At 40.6% G+C, this 25,612-nt stretch overlaps 1 protein-coding gene and 1 non-coding gene across 2 annotated transcripts in view; both read left to right on the forward strand.

The window, feature by feature from the left end:
* The window catches only part of LOC145394076 (transmembrane protein 209), a 478,224-nt gene that overhangs the window by 123,705 nt on the left and 328,907 nt on the right, over positions 1-25,612 (forward strand). The window lies entirely within an intron of this gene.
* Positions 13,888-14,006, forward strand: LOC145394230 (5S ribosomal RNA). Its single transcript, XR_013896337.1, has one exon. It is a non-coding gene; the product is annotated as a 5S ribosomal RNA (ribosomal RNA).

Genomic DNA, 25,612 nt, shown 5'->3' on the forward strand with positions numbered 1-25,612 from the left:
AGAGTTACTGGCAAAGGTACTAGCAAAGATATCTGCTTTCCCACGTGGGTCATTTGTAATATTGCCGTCTGAAGATTTTAGTGGGGGAATGGAAGATGACTTGTTAAAGTTATTATTGAAAGAATTAAGAGTTGACCAGAATATTCTATTGTCATTAGGGTTGTTAAGTAGTTTTGATGCTTGCTTTTGAAGAAAGTTTGATTTAGATAGATTTATTACAGCTTTTGCATGATTTCTAGCAATTTTAAATTGGGAGAGTGATTCAGATGTTTTTTATTTTAAGTAAGAGTTATATGCTAATGACTTTTGGGCTGTTGCTCGGCACAATTGCCATCAAACCATTTTGGAGAGTTTGATCTTTTAGTGAATTGTTGACTTGGTATGAATAAATCCATACCAGCTAGTATTAAGTCACAGATGTGGGTCTGGGTAGAATTGGGATCACTAGAGAAGAAAGACTGCCATGGAATATCAGCAGGATAATTTCTAAATCCATCCCAGTCTGCCCTGTCAAAGTGCCATTGGGTCACCCTGACAGGTTCAGAATGGGGAGGTGTAGGAGGGTTAACTAATGAGGCTATGATGAGATTGTGGTCAGAGGATCCAAGTGGTGACAGTACCTCTATCCTGTATTGACCTGGATTATTTGTCAAGAATAAATCCAAGAGATGGGCACTATGGTCAGGATTATCAGGTATTCTGGTTGGTTGCTTTACCAACTGGGTGAGGTTAAACAATTCCGCAAACAGTTCGCATTCTAGACCAGCGTCGTCAGTCCGGGCAGAATGCAATAACCATTCAACATTGTGTATGTTAAAATCACCCAAAATGGTAATTTCATTGCCAAGGGCAAGGTCAAGGTTACTCAACTGAGTGGATATGGAATCAAATACACTAGGTTCCGAAGAAGCATTGGGGGAACGATAAACTACATAGATATATTTGGTAATTTTTGGCAATTTAATTTATATAATGAGTAATCAAAACTGGATGAAGTGAAGTTTAAAATAGTGTCAACTGCATATTGGGATTTGATATAACAATAGGTGCCGCCCTTGTTACGAAAGTTTGTAAGGAGATGGTAACCGGGAAAACAAAATGGAGATATATCGGTAGAGGGCGAGATTTGTGGTTCTGTGAGGAAAAGGGCCAAAGGGGATATGGACTGAAGGAAAAAATGAACCGAGTTTAAATTTGTGGTAAGGCCGCGGATGTTGGTAAAGAATAAGGCCGCACCGTCACCTCTTCGCCGACGAGCTTTCCCGGAAATAGCAACAGTCGCTGCAGGCGCAGTCGCTTGATGGCGACCGGGAGGACCCTGTGCCTCCAGCCCTACCCTGCCGGTGGTGGCAGTCTGAGGTACCACCTCATTTGATATTATGATTGCAGCGGCCATTACTAAAGATGTGAATAGAAGGTGTGATATGTTATGCGCATGTAGTGTGGTGTAGACAGTTGAAGGTAAAGGTATTATGAGAGCATGCTGGCCTACTCTCTGTGTAAATGAATGCACTGAAAATGTTCAGAAAAGGGAGATGGTCAGGATCAAGTCCTGAGGGCTGGTGAAACGGGAGCTCCAACTCTCCCTATCACCAGCTTGCCATCAACCTCGGGAGTACTGCCCTGTTCGATAAGGGAAACAGTGAACATGGATGTGATGCAGTTTGGGTTTATGCCAGACAAAGGGACCACTGATGCTATATTCATTGTCCAGCAGCTTCAGGAAAAATGTACCGGAAAGAAAAGGAAGCTGTACTGTGTGTGTTGATCTGGAGAAGGTCTTTGACAAGAGTCCCTAGGAAGGTGGTGAAGTGAGCGCTGAGTCATAGGAGCTATACAGTATATAGACCTCCAAAATTAAATAGAGAAGATAGCAAATATCTGTGGGAGGAGATTAAGAAAGCAGTACAGTCGAGCTCAGTAATTATAGTGGGGACTTTAATGTGCCAAGAATAGATTGGTAGAATCTGACAGGGGATGCAGAATCAGACGAATTTGTCGAAGAGGTGCAGGATAATTTTTTTTTATCAGTAAATCAGGGAGCCCTTTAGACGTAATAATATACTAGATTTGCTTTTATCTAACAGTGAAAACCTTATCCACTGTGGAAAAAAAAAAAAAGTCCCAAGGATGAAAATACCTGATTCTTATACAGTAGTATTTTGTATACAGAATCCAAATATGCTTGTACGATTTCTCCATCAGGGAAGGTTTTTGAGTGGCATACAGTTTAGTTTTTAAAATCCCAAATATGTACATACTGTACTTATTAAAATATAATAAAAAAGACAAACTTGTACTTTAAAAAGTAGCTTTGTTCGATTTTCTGTGGTACTTTTGCCTCAGGAATGTGACTCTTTTAACCTCTTAACCGCGGGGCGTCACTTTTGTGACGCTTGGGACCAAGGGATCATACTGCGGGGCATCGCTTTTGTGATTCTGTGTTATTTTGAATTCACCTGGGCTTCCAAGTGGGGGCTTGTATCATCTATCAGTACTGCCAATGTCCAACACTAGTCAGCACTCCTAATCTCATCTGTACTTCCATCCATTGTTGACAATTTAGCCATTTCTCCCCGTTCTTGACTCCCCTCCCTAACCCCCTTCCATTACCCTATCCTCTCACCTGCCTGGCCGTGCTACGCTAAGTAAATCTTCCCTGGAATTTTTCACTGATTTCATCCATTGAAATAAGCCCTATGCCCTATTCTTATACCAAATAATATATACAAGAAAGAAATAAGGTAATTGAGAGTGCCATACACCCGGGATTGACTAATTATCACCTGACAACACCTCACGTGCACTCGTTCGCTAATTTTCGCTGTTTATTTCCCCTTGAAATATGCCGTATAATCTATTTTCGTAATAAATATACATATAAGGAGGGAAGGGAGAAGCCTAAGTGATATTTACATTCACCTGGAACTACCTAATTTATAATGTATTGTCTAGATTTCCTGCCAATCATTTCACTGCTATAAAATAGCAGTGTCAAGAGGCTAAACGTTGGCAGTACTGATTTCCCTAGGTAGGCCACCACCCCGGCCCACCCTTATCAGTTCACTCTCATCTTTCAGTGTGGGGGTACGTCTGTTCGCTCTTGCTAGCTTCAGGGCCTTTTCACCCCCATGCAAAGGGCCCTGTGACCTTTACCCCCTATTAAACCTCGTGTGGAAAGAGGTAAAGGGCTGACAATTGATAAAAGAGTGACTACGATCTTTCTATTGAGTAAACCAGTGGAAGTGGAATTGTAAATAATGTGTAAACAGCAAGTGAAAGTAATGAATGTAAATATACGTGAACAGTGGAAAATAGTTTTATAAGTTACTTCAAGTGACAGTGCATAACGCAGTGTAAATAAAATAGAAATGTAAATAACGTAAATAAAATAGAGAACGTTAATAGAAATGTAAATGAGTAGTATTATAAGAATTCGAGTATATACCCTAGGAGTAATGAAAGTGAAAGTTTCACTCTAGTATGTCTGAATACTATGAGTTATGAGAGTGAAATTGAAAGTGACATTCACTCTCAATGCTAGTATACAGGACGAGAAAGTGAATGCTACGTATTTTACTGAAAGAAATTGAATCCCCACAGTGACAATAAACTAATACTACTGAAGGAAAACTTATGGATAAAGACTATAGATATATATAAGTGTTATATAGTAATAGAAATATAAAGTGTGAGGGGTTTTATGAATAATAAATGACAGAGTACCAAGAGCGAACTAGCGCAAGTGCGACGGTCAGACGCGCTTGTAATTTTCATTGCTTTCACAGTGTTTTTTTTTTTTAGAGTATGGATCCCAAACTACTTGAAAATCATAGAGTAGTGTTTATAGTGTTAATATCTGGCTGTGGTAATCATATTACGGGTTGTCGGGAAGTGTAAAGTGGAGACTTCGTTACCCAACTTCAGGGGTCTCCACAAGTCCTATGGTAACCGACAAAGGCTCAACAAACATTCCAGGAGAAAGCTGAAGGTATGTGCCATAAGCATATTTAATTTTAATATTCTAGGACTAATAACTGATTTTTGGCAAATATTTTTTGAGAGTCTGTCGGAGCCCGAATAACCCCGCGGCACACGCAAAGCATTGGTAAACATGCCCGCGGTGTAGGGGTTAATAAAAGGGTCTAGCAGTAGTCACCCAGATTACTTGGTTTTGAGTTGCCTTGGTAACACTTTTCCATTTAAAATTGTCCCTATGCAAATGCTTACTGTGTTTATGACTCCTCATTTCTGGAAAAAAAGTCCAAGTGAATCTTTAATGACATATTGCTCCCTATTGCTTGGTAAGACTTACGAAGATCACCCACAGTTCAGGATAGTTTTCAGCCTTGTGATTTCCAAAAAAGTTTGTGCAGACACTTTTGAAACCCAGCCCCGCAGCTTTCTCATTTTCATTCAGCTCTCCTTCAGATCTCTCATCTCTTAACAATTCTCAGATCTGATTGCCTACAAAAATACCTTCTTTAATCTTGGCATTACTGATCCGGGGAAAGTTATTTCTGAAGTATGTGAATCCAGTTTGCATTTATCCACTGCATTAACAAAGTTTTTCTTAAGTCCAAGCTTAATGTGCAGAGGAGGGAGGTACACTTTCTCAGGGTCACCAGTTGGACAGTTCACAACATTTTTCTTTCCTGGAACAAGTGAGATTCATTTTGGCCAGTCCTTCTGAATGTAGTACTGTATTTTTGCTTGTCCCTACTGTCCCACTCATAGAAAAGCAACAGTTCAATGCTTTTGTAACCTAGTTGCAGCCCTAGCAAAAGTGCAGTGATCTTTAGATCTTCCCATATACTTTGCTTATATTTGTGATACCGAACTTTTTCTGAGACCAGCCTTCATGTTGTTGTATGTGTCTTTCATGGTTGCAGTACGTACCATAGGTACAGAAAGAAATTTATTTCCGTTATGAAGAAGGATGTCTGTCTAGCTGACTTCTGAGGAGTCGGTGAACAAGTGCCACTTGTCCACATTGTGTTCATGACCAAGAGCTCCCATGACAGAATAAACATCTTTACAATAGTGGTAGGTGGGGGGTGCTCACCATCCACTCATTCGATGTCGTGCTGCTCTCGGGTGCCTGCCCTTTGCTGTTTTCCTTCCTTCTTTCCTCCTCTTGTCTTTCTTTCCTCCATTTTCTCGTCTTCCTTCTGTCTGTGGGCGACAACACTGAGTGACAAGCCAAAAGGTTTCCGGTAGACCAGGAAACCATTTACTATGCTAGTTGGTAACCACATAACCAAATTATGGCACCTGGTGGTTTAGTGGGTAATTAACACGTTGACCGCTTATCGGGCCATCGATGTACCGAGCAGAAGTTTCCCCCTCAGCGTATTGGTACATCCTTGACCCGAATGTCCTTTTTCAAAAGCTTTTGAAAACGTGAGTATATAATCAATATTTATTTCCGTTTGCATTTATTAAAGCTACAGATGTGCTGCAATGGTATTATTTAATACAAAAATACTTATACATAGGTAAGTTATTGATTAATAATCAGCTAAAAATTTATTTGTTTTTCGTTCATCATTTTTTATACAAAATCAGTTTTCACACAATACAGTTAGCTCAAATGCATTATAATCAATATCATAGAAAGGCAGGTATCAAATATAACACTTATGAATGCATTTCTTGTATAAAAAGTAAAAAATCAACACTCCGTTTTAAAAAAATTGATATATTATTTCATAAAATAAAACATAGTTCCAAGATGCACAAGAAGCCTGGTAACAATTTATAAACAAAGTAAATGAATTACATAATGTAACAGTAAGTAACTGTAAAGGAAAATACTGCTAAATTAAAAAAAAATCTAAAAATTTAAATCTTATGATAAATGAAGGTTATATAAAACATACGAAAATAATTAACTATTACACTATATGACTCGTAATTTGCAAAACTGAATATCCAAATATCTAATTTTTGCCCTGTATTATATAACCTATTAGTATGAAGCTGCATGCTTTTCATTGAAACATGAAATACAAAGGTGGGGTTGTCCATCACACCCAACACAGAAGGTTGATACTCTCCTTGGAGAGAGAGAGAGAGAGAGAGAGAGAGAGAGAGAGAGAGATGTGCAGCTTATTGAAATAATAAGACATATTTTATAGGTACTAACAGGTATATACATTAGAAAATACACATTTTTCTAAAGTAATGAAATGGTACATCAATGCACCAATTCGCAGAGCAACAAGATATCATCAGTAGGTCGCGTATTGGTACCCAGATGCACCGAGGTAACCTCGGTACATCGATGCACCAATACGCGAGGGGAGAAAAATATATTAGTGGTCGGCGATTCGGTATACATATGTACCACGACTTTTACTGCTCTAACCAATGCACCACCCTCTAAGAGTGAATCATACCTCCTCTCCCTCCGAAAGTCCAACGGACACTGGCAGGAGAGTGAAGTGAAGTTGACGCTGGGAGGGCGAGAGTGCAGGGTTGCCAAACGCGGCGAACGTGTTAAGACGCTCCAGTCGGACTAGGCTGGTGCAGGTTTATATCCAAGGGATGGTTGGGGGTTTATTGCTCATGAAATGCCACTCAGGGGTGAGTGAGGCTGGTCTCTCACATCGAAAATGTCAGGACCAACTTGCTTAGCCCTGGACTCCTACATTTTTCATGGGGCAACACTGGATTAGGTGATGGATGGATAAATGAATGAACAAAACACAAGCCCTCTTGAGAGAAGCATTTTTTAAAAATCATCATGACGTCTGTGGGGGAAAAAAAAAAAAATCACACCGCTGTAGATTTCAACCCTTTAACCCCTAAACCGCGGGGTTGTTTTTGTTTACGTGTCTCGTGGGCATATTCCCGCTCCGACAGACTCTCTAAAAATATTTGCCAAAAATCAGTTATTAGTCCCAGAATATTAAAATTACATATGCATATGGCACATACCTTCAACTTTCTCCTGGGATGTTTGTTGGGCCTTCGTCGAGTACCGTAGGACTTGTGGAGACCTCTGAAGTTGGGTAATGAAGTCTCCACTTTACACTTCCCGACAACCCGTAATATGATTACCACAGCCTGATATTATCACTAGAAACACTATTTTATGATTCTCAAATAGTTTGGAATCCATACTCCAAAAATAAAAGCACTGTGAAAGCAATGGAAATTACGAGCGCGTATGACCTTCCCACTTGTGCTCGTTCGCCGCTGGTGTTCTGTCATTTATTCTTAAAAACACTCACTTTATATTTCTATAACTATATAACACTTATATATATCTACAGCCTTTATCCATAAGTTTCCTTCAGTAATAGTAGTTTATTGTCACTGTAGGCATTCAATTTCTCTTTCAATAAAATACGTAGCATTCACTTTCTCGTCCTGTATACTAGCGTTGAGAGTGAATCTGTCACTTTCACTTCCACTTTCATACCTCATAGTATTCATACATGCTAGAGTGAAACATTCACTTTCATTACTCCTAGTATATATACTCGAATTCTTATATTACTACTCATTTACATTTCTATTTACATTCTCTATTTTATTTACATTATTTACATTTCTGTTTTATTTACACTGTGTTATGCACTGTCACTTGCAGTAACTTATAAAACTATTTTCCATTGTTCACTTATATTTACATTCATTCCTTTCACTTGCTGTTAACACATTATTTACATTTCCACTTGCACTGTTTTACTCACCAGAAAGATCATAGTCACTGTCTATCATTTTCATTGACAAATTGGCCAATTGACATTCCACAGCAGTCACTTAGCCCTTTACCCCTTTCCACACGAGGTTTAGTAGGGCGTAGAGGTCACAGGGCCCTTTGCATGGGGCTAAAAAGCGGCAGAATTGGACAGGCACAAATCCAACATTGTTTCACCTTGAAAGACGACAGTAAACTGAATACAGTGTGGTGGCCTAGGGGGAATGCAATGCTGCCACTGTCAGCGTGGTGACAGCTGCTAATATATACGCCATGAAATGATTGGCAGGAAATCTAGACGATACATAATAAATTAGGTATTTCCAGTTGAATGTAAATATCACTTAGGCTTCTCCCTTCCTTTCTTATATATATTTTTATTACGAGAATAGATTATATGGCATATTTCAAGGGGAAATAAACAGCGAAAATTAGCAAACAAGTGCACGTGAGGTGTTGTCAGGTGATAATTAGCCAATTCCAGGTGTATGGCACTATCACTTACCTTATTTCTTTTTTGTATATATTATTTGGTATAAGAATAGGGCATAGGGCTTATTTCAATGGATGAAATCAGTGGAAAATTCCAGGGAAGCTTTACTTAGCGTAGCACGGCTGGGCAGGCGAGAGGAGAGGGTAATGGAGGGGAGGTAGGGAGGGGAGTCAAGAATGGGGAGAAATGGCTAAATTGTCAACAATGGATGGGAGTACAGATGAGATTAGGAGTGCTGACTAGTGTTGGACATTGGCAGTACTGATAGATGATACAAGCCGCCACTTGAAAGCCCGGGTGAATTCAAAATAACACAGAATCACAAAAGTGATGCCCCGCAGTATGATCCCTTGGTCCCAAGCGTCACGAAAGTGACGCCCCGCGGTTAAGGGATTAATCTTGTACCTAAAGTTCATTTGCTTTCTAGATAAATCCAAGTCATGAACAAGGCCATTCAGATCTCCTTGTGACAGTAAATGTGGTTCATTGAAAAAACAGTTAACATGGAATGTTTGATTGGAAATTTCTTCATCTTTTTCCTCATGATATGCACCAGCTTCGTTTGATTTCTCATAATTTAAAGTTACATTTTCTGGAGGATTTGTTACTGGAAGTTCAGCATTGTGGGGAACTGGTCTCGTTGCAAATGGTAAATGAAGGTATTTCACCAAGCTCTTTGTTACTGAAGTGATCCTTTTGGAACTTGCAAGGCAGAAGTAGCAGTCCATTGTGTGATCTGTGGATTCCCTCCAAATCATTGGAACAGCAAATGGCCTGTAACGTGAACCATTTAGCCATCCTCTGAGTAGTCTTGCATATGTCAAACAGCAAATGTGTGGGGCCCAAATCTTATTGATCACCCACAGTATGTTCAAAATGGAGTTAATAACATCTTTTAAATAATGGTGTAAAATTCCATTTCTGGATTTAAAAGTTATCTCACCACATACATAGCAGAAAGAATTGAAATTATTCAGACAGTTCTGCAGCATGACAGCATCTAGATGAACACAACGCTGGTATTGTGCAAACAGTTGTGTAGAGATGTTTTACCAAGACCGCTCATAGCAGTTACTACTGTATTCATCATACAGAGTTCAATTTGGTTCATTTTGAAGCTTAGTAATTGTACTTTATCATACTATATTTAAAAAAAAAAAAAAAAAAAAAAAAAAAAAAGGAATATACGCAAAATAAAATGCAGAAAAGCAAGTACTGTATAGTAGTCATTCGTGCATCCAGACGCTCAGTATCTGGACATGTTCATTATCTGGATGCTGGACCTTGGGTTTGTTAATCCATTATCTAAATTTACTTGTTATTATCCAGACCTAAAAGTCCTCAAGAACTTTGGCTGGCCTGCCGACATGTTCAAACATTCAGTATCGTGGCCACTGGGCTCAAGCTGTGAACAGGAAGTAGTCCATAACCTGCAACCAGAGCAAAAATGTCTGTCTGTCCCTGTACTGAATGGTCAAAGATGCGCACTCGTCCTATCACTCCCAGCGAACCTCCAGCACCTGAGTAATATGACTGCAACCCACAAGCGGTGTCAAAACGTCTGTATGCATCCCCACTGAATGTTCAGTGTTGCATGGCCACCGGGCAAAGTCTTTCCCAACCGCCATCACATCGAACACATGCCACAAGCCACGAGTACATGTTCGGCAGCAGCAGCTGTCTGCCTCTGTACTGAACGTCCAAAGTTCCCCGGTCACCGTGAGTTGTGTTTCCGCACAGCCAGTCGGCGTCTAACAGGCCTCAAGCCATGAGTAAATGTACAGTAAAAGCGTCCATCCGCCTGTTGAAGAAGGGAGAGAATCGTGCCCACAGCCTCGCTTCTTCCCCTCCCCCCATCCCTCCTCCATACCCTTCCAGCTCCCCTCTCACTCTCTCTGTCCCTACTCTCCACCATGGTAATAACACTGACTCGTGTGTTCTCAAAGTTTTTTTTTGTGATTTATTCAACTACTATCAGTTGTATTGAAAGTCCAAAGTGACCACAAGAAAGCTCATGAAATTCAGCTTGTAGACATATGCTTAACTCTTGGAAGGTGCTGGGAGAATTGTGCACTAGGATGGTGGGAAGTTATATGAAGGTAAGTTTTACCCGTGAACACTTTATAATTTGCTGCATTTCTCTACATTTACTTATCGATTTTATCTGTTTTTATTGGCTCATTTTATAGTATAAACACCAGCGAAGGTGATGGTATACAATTTATACTAATATAACCAATTTCCAGTGACATATTTGACTGTGGATTTTTTTTTGAGCCCCGGGAGCAATCACTCATTACAGATAACTGATTTTCAAACTGCCTTCTGGTTTTTTGTTGATTTTTATTCTTTATGCATTGTTTTCTTGATGTTTAGCATTAATATGGATAATCCTCTGTGTGTTTTGGTGTCTCAGTATGGCAGATTGACCGGAAAACAGAGCCAAAATCAGGAGGGGTACTGTACGTACAGTAGCATATTGGTCAGGTGTTTTGTGGTCATCATTTTTTTTTTTTAATGGTTTTCTTGGTGTTTAGCATTAATATGGATAATCCAGTCTGTTTTTTGATGTCTAAGTATGGTAGATTGACCTTAAAACAGTGCCAAAATTAGGTGGGGTTCTATACATACAGTAGTGTATAGGTTGGGTGCTTTTTGGTGTTCATTTTTTTTTTTTTTTTCATTGTTTTCTTGGTGTTTATCATTACTTTGGAGATTCTTATGTGTGTTTTGATGTCAGGTATGGCAGATTGTCCTGGAAACAGGACCAAAATTAGGAGGGGTACTGTACATACAGTAGTATATACTGTAGGTGTTTTTTGGTTTTCAGTGTTTGTTTTTTTTCATGGTTTTCTTGGTGTTTAGCATTACTTTGGATATTCTTATGCATGTTTTGATGTGTAAATATGTCAGATTGATCTGAAACATGCCAAAATTAGGAGGGGTATTGTAGATACAGTAGTGTATAGTATTTTTTTTTTTTTTTTTAATGATTTTCTTGATGTTGAAAATTATTTTGGCTAATCCTGTGTGTTTTGATGTCAAAATATGGCAGAATGACCAGAAAACACCGCCAAAATAAGGAGGGGTAATGTACATACAGTACTGTATAGGTAGGGTGTTTTTTGGTTTTCAGTGTTTTTTCTGCGTGGTTTTCTTGGTGTTTAGCATTACTTTGGATATTCCTTTGTGTGTTTTGATGTCTAATTATGCTTGAATGACTGAAAAACACTGCAATATTATGCATAGGTACTGTACAGATTGGTTAGGTTTTGGTTGGAGGTTGGGTATAGCTAGGGTCTGGGTATGGTAGGGGAATAGTGTTCATTATCTGGATGTTGCCACTACCCGGACATGCCTTTGACTCTGTTATGTCCAGATAAATGAAGGATTATTATAAAATTTAGCTGCCGTGCAGTCACGTAGAGATGTTTTACTACTACCCCTCGTAGCTAAGTTACTATTCGTCCTAGAGAGCTGAATTTGGTCTCGTTTTGAAGCTTAGTAATTGTACTTCATCATACAGTGGAACTTCGAATTTCAACAGGCGTAGGTGCCTAAAAATCACCGCAAAATTCAAATAATTGAAATTTAAACTGAACTTCTTATGGGAGAAATTAGTTTGGGTCCGGGGCCTCCAAACCTCGGTACGTAAAATCATGATTTTTTGCCCACACCCCCTGTAAACTTTATGAACTATAATTGTGGTTAAGTAACTGTAGTTCTGCATTGTCTTGCCATATTGTCAGCAAGTGTATATCGCCTTGTCAGCAAGTGCATACTTGGTGTATTTCTGCGCTTTCCTGTATTGCCTTTTCTCCATTGGCTGAGTCCATGTTTTGATGGGGAATTATCTGACGGCGAATTGACTTGATGGTGAATTGTCTTAGAACCATATCTTCGTATGCTGCACATGTGAATAAATTCATTCATTCATTCATCATTCAATCCTACGTTGTCCCATTAGGAGCCAGCCTCAATCATCCTTCAGTGGCATTACATAAGCAATAAACCCCAACTATCCCTTGGATATAAACCTTCACCAGCCCAATCCAATTGGAGCTCCGTAATTACCCACTAAACCATCAGGCGCCAAAATTTGGTTATATGGTTACTACCCAGCGTAGTAAATGGTTTCCTGGTGTACAGGAAACCATTTGGCTTGTCACTCAGTGTAGAGTCACCCACAGGCAGAAGGAAGAGGAAAGAATGAAGGAAAGAAAGACAGAAGAGGGAGTGTAAAGTCACCCATAGGCAGAAGGATGAGGAAAGAATGAAGGAAAGAAAGACAGAAGAGGATGGAAGGAAAGAATGATGTTGATTTTCATTCTCTTCTTGACACATGATACATATTAGGTTAGGCTCATACTTTTTCTTATAATTTTCCTTCACTTCTAGCATCTTGGTTCGCATCAAAAATATTATCTTTGCTTGTTTTGGTTGGAGTCGGGCCCTGAGAGCATTGAAATACGTGATTTTGCATTGAAAAGTGAGGTAACTGGACCACTCCAAAATGCATCGAATTCTAAACTGTCAGATTTCAAAATTCCACTGTATGTTAACCCCTCTGTGGCCGCCGGCGTCGAATGACGTTTAGCCGATCATTGGCCGCAGGTGTTGTTTGAGCGCGGCCTATAAAAAACTGCAAAAATTTTTGGGAAGTGAACGAACGTTCTGAACGTCTTCACATTGACCTATGCTACACTCCCATACACCTCATCAAGCAGTTCAAAGCCTGCTGCTGTGATGAGTGGATTTTAGATTTTTTTGCTCATAGTCATGCCATAACAAGCACAACTACACCCATTGTCTCGACCCAGGCAGAACATATCATATTTGTCCTCTCTTGCAAAACACACACAACCACCTGTTTATGATTATAATGTAATACAGGCACATACAAAAAAAGATATGATATTAAGTGAAGAATACATTTTTGTCTTGGTATCTTTACTTGTTTGCTCAGGTTTGCTGTAATGGTTTGGATCATTTGATGCAGTGCAACTTGTAGAAACTGTGAAAACCTTCGGGAAGTGAATGAAAATCTGGGACATGAGACTGTCCTTGACTTCACCCTCTCACATAGCATCTGTCAGTTCACCACCTGCTGTCGTGACGAGTGGATGTACGATTTTTTCGCTCGTGACCATGCCTAAAAACATACAGTTTCACCCATTATCTCGACCCAGACAGAAAATACAATTTTTTTCCTCCCTTGCAAAACACATACAACCATCCTGTTTACGAGACAGCAATATATATTGCTAAAGTAACAAGGTAAAATGATAACGATGAACGTAAAATGATAGAGAAAGATGAATATGTTATTTACGGAAAAAATACGTTTTCCCCCATCTGTAAACTTATTTATTTCTGCTTTGTATCTGTATTCATAATACAGTAATTAGACTTCTGAAACTGCATTACGATTCTATTTTTATCCATGCTCGTGGAGTGGGAGCTGGAAGTTGCGACCCAACTTCCGCATTGCTAATCGGATCTGACCCTCCACTTTATTCTCCTATGGCAGAGTCAAACCTTGGAGGACGTGCAGTTTTCTCATTTAAGACTGAAAATTCAACTCTTTCGCTCCCTTTTCCAAGCATGGGCACAACAATAACATAAAAAATAACTCAGAACTACCATAAACATATTTTAATTCAAAAAGGTGAAAAAGTATTATGCCAACAGCCATACCACATTGAGTACACCGCTTCCTGTCCGATCAGCGAAGTTGAGCAACGTTGGGTCTGGTTAGTACATGGATGGGTGACCACCTGGGAACACCAGATGCTGTTGGCATCCCTATGTGTCAAGTCGGGTTGGTGGAGGATTAGTGCCCCTCCCTGTAAAACAATTAACTCAAAGCCCTTGGCCACCCCGTTTGGGACACATGGCATCTGGCAATGAATGAAAAAGTATTCATAACAATTTTTTTTTTTCCAGCCATTCCTAACAGATTATGTACTGAAATCATTCAATATCATCATATCTCTTATATGCACAACATTTCAGCACCATTCGTATTGTTTTGGGAGGTAAAAAAAAAAATAATAACACCTGCCCGGTTGCGTTGCGGCAGTGCCCCTGGGCGGCGGATATCGGTTGCCGATATTTCTGCAACATCCGCGCTACATTGCAAGCCATGAAATGCATCTAGGAAACTGGGATTTGCACTGTTAGGTGCATCTGAACTTTCTCTTCAATGTGGCAAGAAAAAAAGATCAATTTTTGAAACTTCAAAAAACGGTCCAGGCGTTGGCCTGGCATGCACGGAAAATTTCTGGCCTTCGGCCACGGAGGGGTTAAAGAAAGCAATATACACAAATGAAAGGCAAAAAAAGTGAGTAGAATTTAGCTGACATGCAATATTTACATTTAAAAAAAAAAGTTCCACAAGAAAAAAAAAAAAAAATTCAAGATAGAATAACATTTCATACTCCATAATGTAGCTCAATAAATTTCCTTTCCAGTGATATATAATTTATTGTATTTGGAGCAATAGTGCTGCAGAAAAATGAAAATGAACAGGAAGACTTTCGGATGACGCCAAAGCCATCATCCGAATGTCTGTGCCTCAGAAGCTGTTGATGACTTTGGCTGTCATTGGTATGCAGAAGGGTTAAGAAAGGAGCAACACACACTAGCTGTTAACACTGTGGCAGCTACAAGCAGACAGACTTGGGACTGTTCTACACACACAAATTAGGCTTATGTCTGAACAGGTCTAAAGTGTTTCGACCAGCACAGTCTGCTGCTCTGACCAAATTTATTCTGCCAGCATTATCAGATCTTTCTCCCCAATGGAATATATTGTGTTAATTTTACAGAAAATTTTCAGCTTAATGTTAAAGAATCGTAATCATCAATCATCATCATCATCATCTGGACCTTCTTTCTCACCCTAGGGCAGGGTGAGGAGTAGCAATAACCAGACAGCCCAAATTTACCTAATCCAATGGGCCACACTTCCATTCACTCATCATTCACGCCCTCGGAATCCTGGCTTTTTTGGATACCCCCAAACCATTCACCACCTTCTGTAGCTTCACATAAACATATCTGATATAGTCAGTCCGGACGCTGCCACGTTAAAAAAGGGTGTCAAATCCCTGATCATGCACTTCTCACAATATTCATCCAGCTAGCTTGATCTCTTGTCAGTTCCTTAGCCTCACAGACTTCCATACCTCTCACACTCATCCAGCATATCTCTCTACCTTCTCTTTGGCCTACCTCGCCTCCTCCCACCTTCAGATTCGCTCAGATATAACTTTTTCACCACTCTATGTTATGCATTCTCTCCACATGACCATTCCATCTCTGTACAATCTCTTCGATTCTGGTGTCCACAGACTTCCTCACTCCACATCTTTCACGAATCACATTATTTCGCATCCTGTCCACTCTCTGTACTCCACATACATTCCTCAGTAGTCCCATTTCCACTGCTCTTACTCTTGATTTTTCATTTTCATGCCACACCATAGTGTCACATCCATATGTTAAGTTGGCACTAACACTCCTTCATGTAAGCCTCATGCGGCTGCAACACTCAAGCCTCTGTTTCTTATCAAGGCCTTCATTGCACCAGCTACTTTTCTTCCTTGTGTCACTCTACTTTCCACTTTTTTTTTTTGGACATTTTCCTCTCTTGTCTATCACTGTACCCAGGTATTTGAACTCTCTCACCAATGCCAGTCTCTCCATTTACTGTAACATCTCACTGGGAGTCACTTTGTCTCTCAGTAACTATCACTTTACTCTTTTCTACATTTACTCGCAAGGCACGACGCTCACAGACATTAGCAAAACTCTGCGCTAGCCTACCAAGTTCCTGTCCAGTATTTCCAAGTAGTACTGCATCATCAGCATACAACAACTTTGAGATATTCCATCCATCACCATTCATTACCAGTGCCATCCCCCTCTGCATTACTCATGTTTTTACTTCTCTCATCACCTGATCCATATATTTATTGAACAACCATGGGGACATCACACAACCATGTCACACTCCCACACCAATCGTGAACCATTCACATACACCATTAATCCATACACATGCTTCACTGCCATCATAAAAACTCTTGACGGCACCTCATAGTTTACCATCTACACCTTACATGCTCAAAACTTTCCACATTCCTTCTCTGTCCACTTTGTCACATGCTTTTTTCAGATCCACAAATGCCATAAACACCTTAAGGTCCTTCTCACAAGCCTTCACTGCTATCTGTCTCACTGCAAATATTTGATCCACACATCCTCTGCTACTCCTAAAGCCACCCTGTTCATCACTCACTAGGATTCTGATATTTCTCTTACTTTCTCTACAGTCATTCTTCCATTTACAGTACCTTCCCTACCACACACGATAAACTTATGCCACGATAATTCTTGCACTCACTTTGCTCTCACTTTTTTTTGTACATGGGTACAGTCACAGCCTCGCTGGCACATTTTCAGTCATCCCTGTCTTCTTGCATATCTCCAACGAGCACATCATTCCACTCTCTCCACCACACCTACTCATCTCTGCATACGCCTCATCAACCCCAGCTGCATTCCCATTTTTCAGTCACTTCACAGCACTGTTCACCTGTGCGAGTGTCACGTCTCCTGGCACTGCATTCCTTCTCTGCACACCCCCAAAACCAGTCATGCTTATTGCTGCTCTGCTCTCTCTATTCCCATTCATGAGGCTTTGAAAATGTTCATTCCATCTGGTCCTTACTTCATCCCCATGGGTTAATAATCTACCACCTACATCCTTCACACCATCACATTTCTCGCCGCTTTCACTTCCACATTTCCACACCTCTTTCCTAAATAACTTCGTATTTCCTCATGGGGCAACGTATGATTGGATGATGGTTGGATGGATGGATCATCTTTTACCTCCTTCTTTTTCCTCTTCACTAGTATCTTTACATGCTTCTTGCTCTCAGTATATTCAGTTCATATTTCAACTGAACCCCTGTCCTGTAACCACTAGCCACTTCTTCCTCTTTTCCTCCACTGCTCTCTTAACCTCATCATCCCACCATGCCGTACCTTTGTTGTTACTCCTGCCACACCACATACCACTTTAGCAGTTCCAACTAAGTAATCCATATATGCATTCCACATGCTGTCCAGATCCATTTAACTCCAATTCTCTGATTCTGACTCTTCCCCTACTTTGGTCCTGTATTCATCTGCCATTTCTTTGATCCTCATCTTCTCTCTCACCTGATCTACCTCACTCCTCTGAGCTTGATCTTGCATACGACAGTCATATGATCTGATAGGCCTCCACATTGTCCTCTCACGGCCCTCGTATCAGCAACCATTCCCAGCATCGTCCTCTCTACGAGCACATAATCATTCTGGTTTCTTTCAGCACGATGTCCGTTCCCTCTGTATATTTCTGTGCACCTTTGTGTTTGAAATACCAGTTACAAATGCACAGCCTTCTCTCCTGACACATGTCTTTCAGTCGCTTCCTATTACCATTTTCTGCTGTACTCCATTACAACCCATTATGTTATTCTCAGGACCAGTGCCTACTCTTCCATTCATATCACCCATTATGATCACTTATTGCTCCAGGGCATTTCTCCCACTGCTTCATCCAGCTTATCCCAAAACCTGTCTATCTCTCTCTCGCTCCTATCCTCACACGGTGCATATGCTACAGTCACCGCCACTTTCACCTTCTCAAACTTGAACTTGACTTACATACACCTCGAGCTGACGCATTTGTAGTCTTTCATTCCACTCTGTCACACCTCATTCATCAACAAATGAATGCCTTCCTTTTTATCTTCCTTGCCCATTCATGCCTGATCTTACACATTTCACACCCTCCCACTCCTCCACTTCACACCCTTTCATCTTTGTTTCACACAGTGCCATCATGGCATATCTCGTACTCATGAACACATTCACCACTTCCACCCTCTTGCTCTCCTCATTCACACCTCTCACATTCCACATGGCCATGCAAATCTGCCCATTTGGTTGGGGCCCTGGGCAGGTATTGGGCCCACTGAGGCTCTCTGAAACAACTGCAATGATTAAGTGATTTGAGATAGGGGAAACTGGGGGACACTTAACCCAGCTAAAGAATTAGTGTACAGTAATCACTCCAATATCCAACGTAATAGAGCCATAGGTAGGTCCGGGTATTGGTTCTGTCCGGATATTGGGTCCCAGCTTATTGACTTGTACTTATGGACCCTAACTCAGAGAAACACCTATACAACTCCTCTGGACATGCATAGCACCTATTTAAGACCCAAATCACACCAATAAGGCACATAAATGACTGAAATAAATGCAAAAGAAGCATAAAATGAGGGTTTAGAAGTAGGTTCATACAATAATAAACATTCTGGTGACTGGCTCCTGGACTGGTACTTATGGACCCTAACCTAGCCTAACTCTGAAAAACACCTTCCTACTGCACATGCATAGCTCCTAACACCCTATTCACACCAATAAAGGACATTAAAGAGTGAAATGAGGTAAGTATAGTATGGAGAAAAGTACAGTATGAAACATTCTTATGTCCGGATAGTGGGGATGTTCGGATATTGGGCGTCCGGATATTAGAGTGATTACTGTATTATTAATTTTGTACCACGTGATTATGCTAAATGACAAATGTACGAACATGGCGTCACAAGAAAACTAAACCTGGTAGGAAAAAATTGATTTTGTCTTTGGATTCAGCATAAAAAAAATATATGTAGAGCACCCATCAATAAATACGCTTGGAAGAGAATTGTTCACCAGATATAGAAATTGGCGAGTGACTTGGAAAAGTAATGATGAAGAAATTACGTTCAGATTTAGTTCTCTATCTACTTACTGTCACATGCAGCACTATTTGTAGCATACTTGCACAGTTACTTGGTGTTAGCAATAACATTGCAAGGATCTTATTCAACTGAGAAGGTTTGGTAACTCAGCGAGAGCAAGGAAGACAATCGAGGGCACGGGACACGTCAGCAAGTGGGTGAATGAGACTCAAAGGGTTGGAGCAAAGGCTGCCACCTGCACACACCTGAGATGGGAGGTCCACACATGTAAACACTGGGCAGCCATCTTTGCTCAGGTAGCTGACTGTCAGCTTGTGTGTAAAACTGTGTCCGCACAAGATTCTTGGAGGCAGCTATTGAAAATATTGTTTCGTTTCATTTCGTTTTTAAAGGCTCCAACATGCTTGCATGCGTCGGCCTTGGTCACCTAATGGCTTCTCTCCATGCTGCATGATCCATTGCAGCCTCCCTGTTCAGTCCCTTAACCCTGAGGTCAATCTTAATGACCTCGTCCCATGTCTTTTGCGGTCTACCCCTCGTAACCCCATCCCCAATATTAACACTTCTCACCTTCCTCACCCAGTTATCATCCCCCATCCTCTCCACATGTCCAAACCATCTCACTCTACCTCTCCTCATCACAACACCAATACACTCCAGTCCCATTCTACCTCTTAACTCTTCCATCGTGAACCCAGTCCCCCCAGACCTTGGACGCAGGGACGCACTACACATCCACCTAATCATTGTCATTTCTGTATGTCTGAGTTGGCTAATATCCTCCTCCTTCACTGCCCAGGTCTCACTACCATACAGCATTACACTCCTAACACATGCTGCATACAAAGACCCCTTAGCATGTAGGGAGAGTCCTCTCATTATCAGGAGAGGCTGGAGCTCCCTGAACTTCTTCCAACCACTTCTCACCATAGCCACAGAGCTAGCTTCAGCCCCACCTCCAGCACACAACATGTCTCCCAAATAACAAAACTTTTCCACACACTCAAGAGATTCACCTGCAAGTTCAATTCTTTCACGTCTGACAATCTCCACCTGCTCTCCCCGACACGCCATACACATAAAATCAGCATTATCTCTTAGTCTACCTCTGATACCACTACATCTCTTATGCACCCATTTATCACAAACACCACACAAGATGGAATTAATTCCCACGCCCTTGTGGCAAACTGCACATGGCCACTCTCCCTCGTCTTTGACAGTACCACCACCAACCCTAGATATCATCACTTTTGTTTTATCTGCATTTACCCTTAAGCCCTTGTGCCCCATACCATCTCTCCACTTCCTAAACCTTTCTTCTGCCTCCCTTTCATTCTCTGCAATCAACACCAAATCATCAGCACACAACAACTCCCACGGGAGTCCGTTTCTAAAGTCACGTGAAAGGGCTTCAGGTACCATGATAAACAACATGGGACTCAAAACTGACCCCTGATGCACACCAACATTTATGAAAAACTCATCACTCAAATCTCCATTCACTCTTACCTGGGTGTGAGCACCCACATGGCAAAATCGCGGCCAATTTTGTAACCTTTCAAAAAAGGACGTAAATTCTGAATTATTGTTCTAGCGATTTAGCCCATAGCAAACACTTGTTTAGTGAGACCAGGCTGTGTCTGGATGTTAGTAAAGCTTTTGATTGGGTTCCACATGAAAAAAAGTTAGCAAGGTTCGAGCACATGGTATAGACAGTGATGCAGTGTCTTAAAAAGGATAGAATCTTGGCCAATGGGATGAAAACAGAGAGTTTCAATAATGATGCTAATTCGGAATGGGGATTAGTAACTTTCAGTGTGCCATAGGGATCAGTACTTGGTCCCTTAAAGCTTATTATATACCATAGACCTTCTCTATACCTGATCAGTTGGGGGGAAGCCTGATCCAGTAAAGCCACTAATTTGATCATTCCTGTGGTCCCCTCCAAAATCATATTTCAATCTCGTAATAGAAAATAAACGAGTAAAAGAGCATATTCGAGTACACCAAGCCCTCATTTTTCGACCAATCGTTATTCGAGAATTCATTGTTTTGACATTTATAAATGTACGCCCTTTTTCATTGTTCAACATGGTTTTCTCCGCCATTTCGACAGTTCAAAATACTCGCCGCCAAACAGACCGACTGAGCTGCCTCTGTCTCAGTCTTCTGCGCTCCTCCCTGCTGATCGGTTGCCTCTTCACTGTTCTGCGTTTCTGTTTGACTTCGTAGAATACTACAGTGGCACCACGGCTCCACCCAAGACCCCTACTACTACCACCTGTGTCAAGCGCAGTCATGTGCTTACCAACCTGAGTGAGTGTTTCGCCATTGCATGGTTGGGTGATGATTGCACCAGTGATTAACGAACACTCATAACACATGATACCATACTGTTTTGGCGCCAGTTTTACGCAATGCACATCTTAGTTTGCTCTCGGTTAGGTAGGTTATAATCATGGGGGGTCATGGGGGCAAAGCCCCCCAGTTAGGTTTCACCACTTTCAGTTAGGCTTCCATTGCTATTTATGGTTTTAAATTAAGTGCATTTGAGTTTGGTGTGGTGATGTCATGTCCAGTCATCGGGAACGGCAATAAACATGCTATCAACAGGCGTTCAGGCGGTTTTCTGTAATATTGCTAAGTAGGTATGTTTTGTTTGTTCTCCAATATTTTATATTTTAAATCAAAAATCAAATTTTAGTCATCTGAGATGTACGTAGTAGTTCTAAAATAATTTTCCATGAGAACGTAGGTATCTAAGAAAACAGCTCATATCCCTGTGTCACTTTTGTTCATAGTTACCGGTATTTTTTCCATCTCCTTTGAATTATTTTTTGAATGACGAAGGTGGTCAGGAACCTAACCCCACTATTTCTTAACAACCTTAAGGGGAGAATCAGTTTGTTATTTGACCTATTCGTTATTCAACCCCTTTTATGGAATGCATCCCTGTCGAATAGTGGGCGAGAGGCATACGGAAAATGAAAACTACATTTGTTTTTACACTTGGCCCATAATTTCACACCCTTGTCATCGCACTTTGTCATGACTAGCCCAAGTGGATAAAAAAAAATAAACACCGCAAGCATTGATAACTGTGTTCTAAGTCACCTCACATGTGGAAGTGATCCAGTTTGATCCAGTAGATTAGAATTGTCTGGAAGGTCTGCATGGTTTTTTTTCCCATGTAGTGGATGGTATCTGGAAGATCCACATGGTTTTTTTTCCCATGTAGTGGATGGTATCTGGTATGTATGACAGTTTTGGAGACCACAATTTATTCTTTTAATCCAATACTGATATATTGTCGAAATAAGAGATTGGCAAATGGAACAGAACTTGAAAAACTGTAAAGTACAGTACTTTATGTGGGCAAGACCATTTGATATATTGGGCTGGTGGCTGTACTATCAAAGCAGAATGAGTGAAGCCGTGTTCAATTTGTCACAAGGGTTTTGGAAGTAACTCTGTCTTGTGCAGTGTTTGTGATAAGTGGGTGCATAAGAGATGTATAGTCCTTGCAGTACATGCTGAGCATTTGGGCGTTGGCCTTTCCGGGGATTCCCCCATCTGCAATGCTGCCAAACCTTGTACAATATAGGGTCAGTTGTCGGATTTCTGGGTCAATTATCGGATTCTCTCTCTCTCTCTCTCCCTGCATAATAAAGGGAATGCTATACATTTTGTGTTGATAAGCCTATACAGTATGATGAATTATTCAGACATGAGAAGCCTCTCTCTCTCTCTCTCTCTCTCTCTGCATAATAAAAGGAACACTATGAATTTTGTATAGATATATTTATATAATAAAGCTATACAGTGTGATGAATTATTCGAATTGGAGAAGCCTTTCTGTCTGTCTGTCTGTCTGTCTCTCTCTCTCTCTCTCTCTCTCTCTCTCTCTCTCTCTCTTTGACCTTTGGATTAGCACGGTCATCCCTGATCATGTCACCTGTCTCCATGCTTGGAGGAAAGCAATGTTGTACAGCAACACAGCCAAGTATTGTTGTATTTATACAAAATCATTGCTGTTATAAAAAAAAGATACATTCATAACACTATATATCCTTATTAGAGATGTAAATATATACAAATTAATTTAGAAGCAGTAAATAGGTGACATACTTATAAGACAGTGATGTGTGTACCTACTTATAAGACAGAGTGATGTGTGTTGCGCCTGAATTGGCAGTAACACGGACGGGGGAATCTCTGGAAAGGCCAACGCCCAAATGCTCAGCATATACTGGAAGGACTATAGTAGTATTAGAGGTGGACTGCAAAATAACGCTGATTTTGAGTGTGCAGTGTGTCTGTGAGCGCATGCAGAGATTGACAAGTGTGAAAGAATTGATCTTGCTGGAGAATCTCTCGAGTATGTGGAGGAATTTTGTAATTTAACCCGTGGATTGCGAGCCACAGCTCAGGCTGGGTAGTGTCGCATTGCGAGCCACAGCCCAGGCTGTGCTGGCCGTGCATCACCGTAAACAACTTGACCCATATGCAAACTTACTCATGTCACTACACAAAGAGAGAGAGAGAGATTTTTTCTTTTCACCAAATGTTGCCCTAGATTTTAACTTCAAGTTTATAATAAACAAAAACAATTTTTTTTTTTTTTCTGTACGTAAACTTACACATGGCCCTATGCAAAGACAGAAAGAGAGAGATTATTATTATTATTATTATTATTTTTTAACCAGATGATGCACTGGATGTTTGTCTTCAAGTTTATAATAAACAATATCTAAAAAGAAAACTTTTTTCCTTCTTTTTTTTGCGTACCACAGGGTGTGATAAAAAAAGGTAAATGCGCAACCCACGGGTTAAGGAACATGTTATGTGCTGGAGCTGGAGTGAGCTCTGTGGTGAGGTTGAGGAGTTGGTTGGAGGAAATTCAGGGAGCTGGTGTGTCTCCTAACATTGAGTGGGTTCTACCCCTATGCTAAGGGATCTGTGTATGCACTATGTGTCAGGAGTGTAATGCTGCATGGTAGTGAGACCATGACAGTAAAGGAAGAGGATATTCTTGGGTTCAGATGTACAGAAATGACATTTATTAGACAGATTTGTTGTGCTTCCTGGAATGCAAGGCCTTGCAGGGGGGGGGGGCTAGGATTACAATTGAAGAGTTGAGAGGAATAATGGGACAGGAATGCCTTGATGGTGTGATGAGGAGGTGTAGATTGAGATTATTTGGGCATTTTGAGAGCATGGAGGATGACAGTTGGGTGTAGAAGGTGAGAAACGTGAAATAGAGATGTATAGTACAGGTCTACCCTGCTTGAACGATGCAATAGGAGCCCCCACAAACTCGTGAAAGTTGCCAGTGTTCGCCAGATCACTAAATAGCATGGGGTCACTTCCTGCTCAGAGTTGGTGTACCTTCCTTTAAAAAAATTCCTATCGGGATTATTACTAGCGCATAAAGCATTATACAAGTATTATTTTCATCTTAGAAATCTTACTGATGCTCTACACAAGATTTATGCCAAAAAGTTCTCCATAGAGTTTACTAAAAGCCATTAAAGCTTATTGTGTGTTTTTGCATTTAGTACATTTTTATGAAGTGTTATGAATATCAGTTGTTGGAAAAATTTATCATACGGTTTCCAAAGATCGTAATCTTTCATTTGGCAAATCCTGACATGATTCTATCCATTATCCACATAGTAATAGTAAGAATTGTACTGCCGAAATCTTACGTGGCCGAGATCAGCGACCCGAATTTTTAAAGGCGTGGTATTCCTCTTGCTTTGAGAAAACATCTCATATCTGCTACAATCTATTTTTCCACATATACAGTAATCCCTCCAATATCCGACATAATAGAGCCGTAGGCAGGTCCGGATAGTGGTCCTGTCCGGATATTGGGCCCCAGCTTATGGACTTGTACTTATGGACCCTAACTCAGAGAAACACCTATACAGCTCCCTCTGGACATGCATTGCACCTATTTAAGACCCAAATCACACCAGTAAGGGACATAAAAGACTGAAATAAATGCAAAAGAACCATAAAATGAGGTTTTAGAGGTGAGTTTATACAATATTAAACATTCTGGGTACTTACAAGTCCCAGGCTCCTGGACTGGTTTGAACCGCCAGTTTGCAGTCCACAGTTAATCCTCTGCACTCTAAATTCTAATTTCTTAACACTGCACAACACTGTAAATTCCTGTGTGGTCTAGTGGTGAGGTATTGCAGTTTATTCACTTTATTCACAAAAAACAAGCACCTGTGGCTTGCACTGTTATGAGCATCTGCTCTCGATCAGAGTTAGGCTGTGACTGTTGATGATGGCAGGGTAACAGTGTTGCCAGATTGCAACAGCCACATTACCAATCTCCTCAACTTTCATTACCAAATTTAACTTTTCATTACCAAATTCGTAGAGCTAGCATTTATTCTTCAGTAATTATATATACAAGTGGAAATACATGTAATCACTCTCCTTATTATTAACACCATGTTGATTATTTTCACGCTATGTAGGGTAGGAGATTAATCAGAGAGAGCAAACAATCCACCATCTCCATCCTGTGTATCCTCATACATGTGAAAAATCCATTTGGTAATGCATTATTCTGATTCA

This window comes from Coenobita brevimanus, chromosome 26 (assembly GCF_032717465.1).
Source record: "Coenobita brevimanus isolate Jiangsu-jjx chromosome 26, ASM3271746v2, whole genome shotgun sequence".
Lineage (NCBI taxonomy): Eukaryota > Metazoa > Arthropoda > Malacostraca > Decapoda > Coenobitidae > Coenobita > Coenobita brevimanus.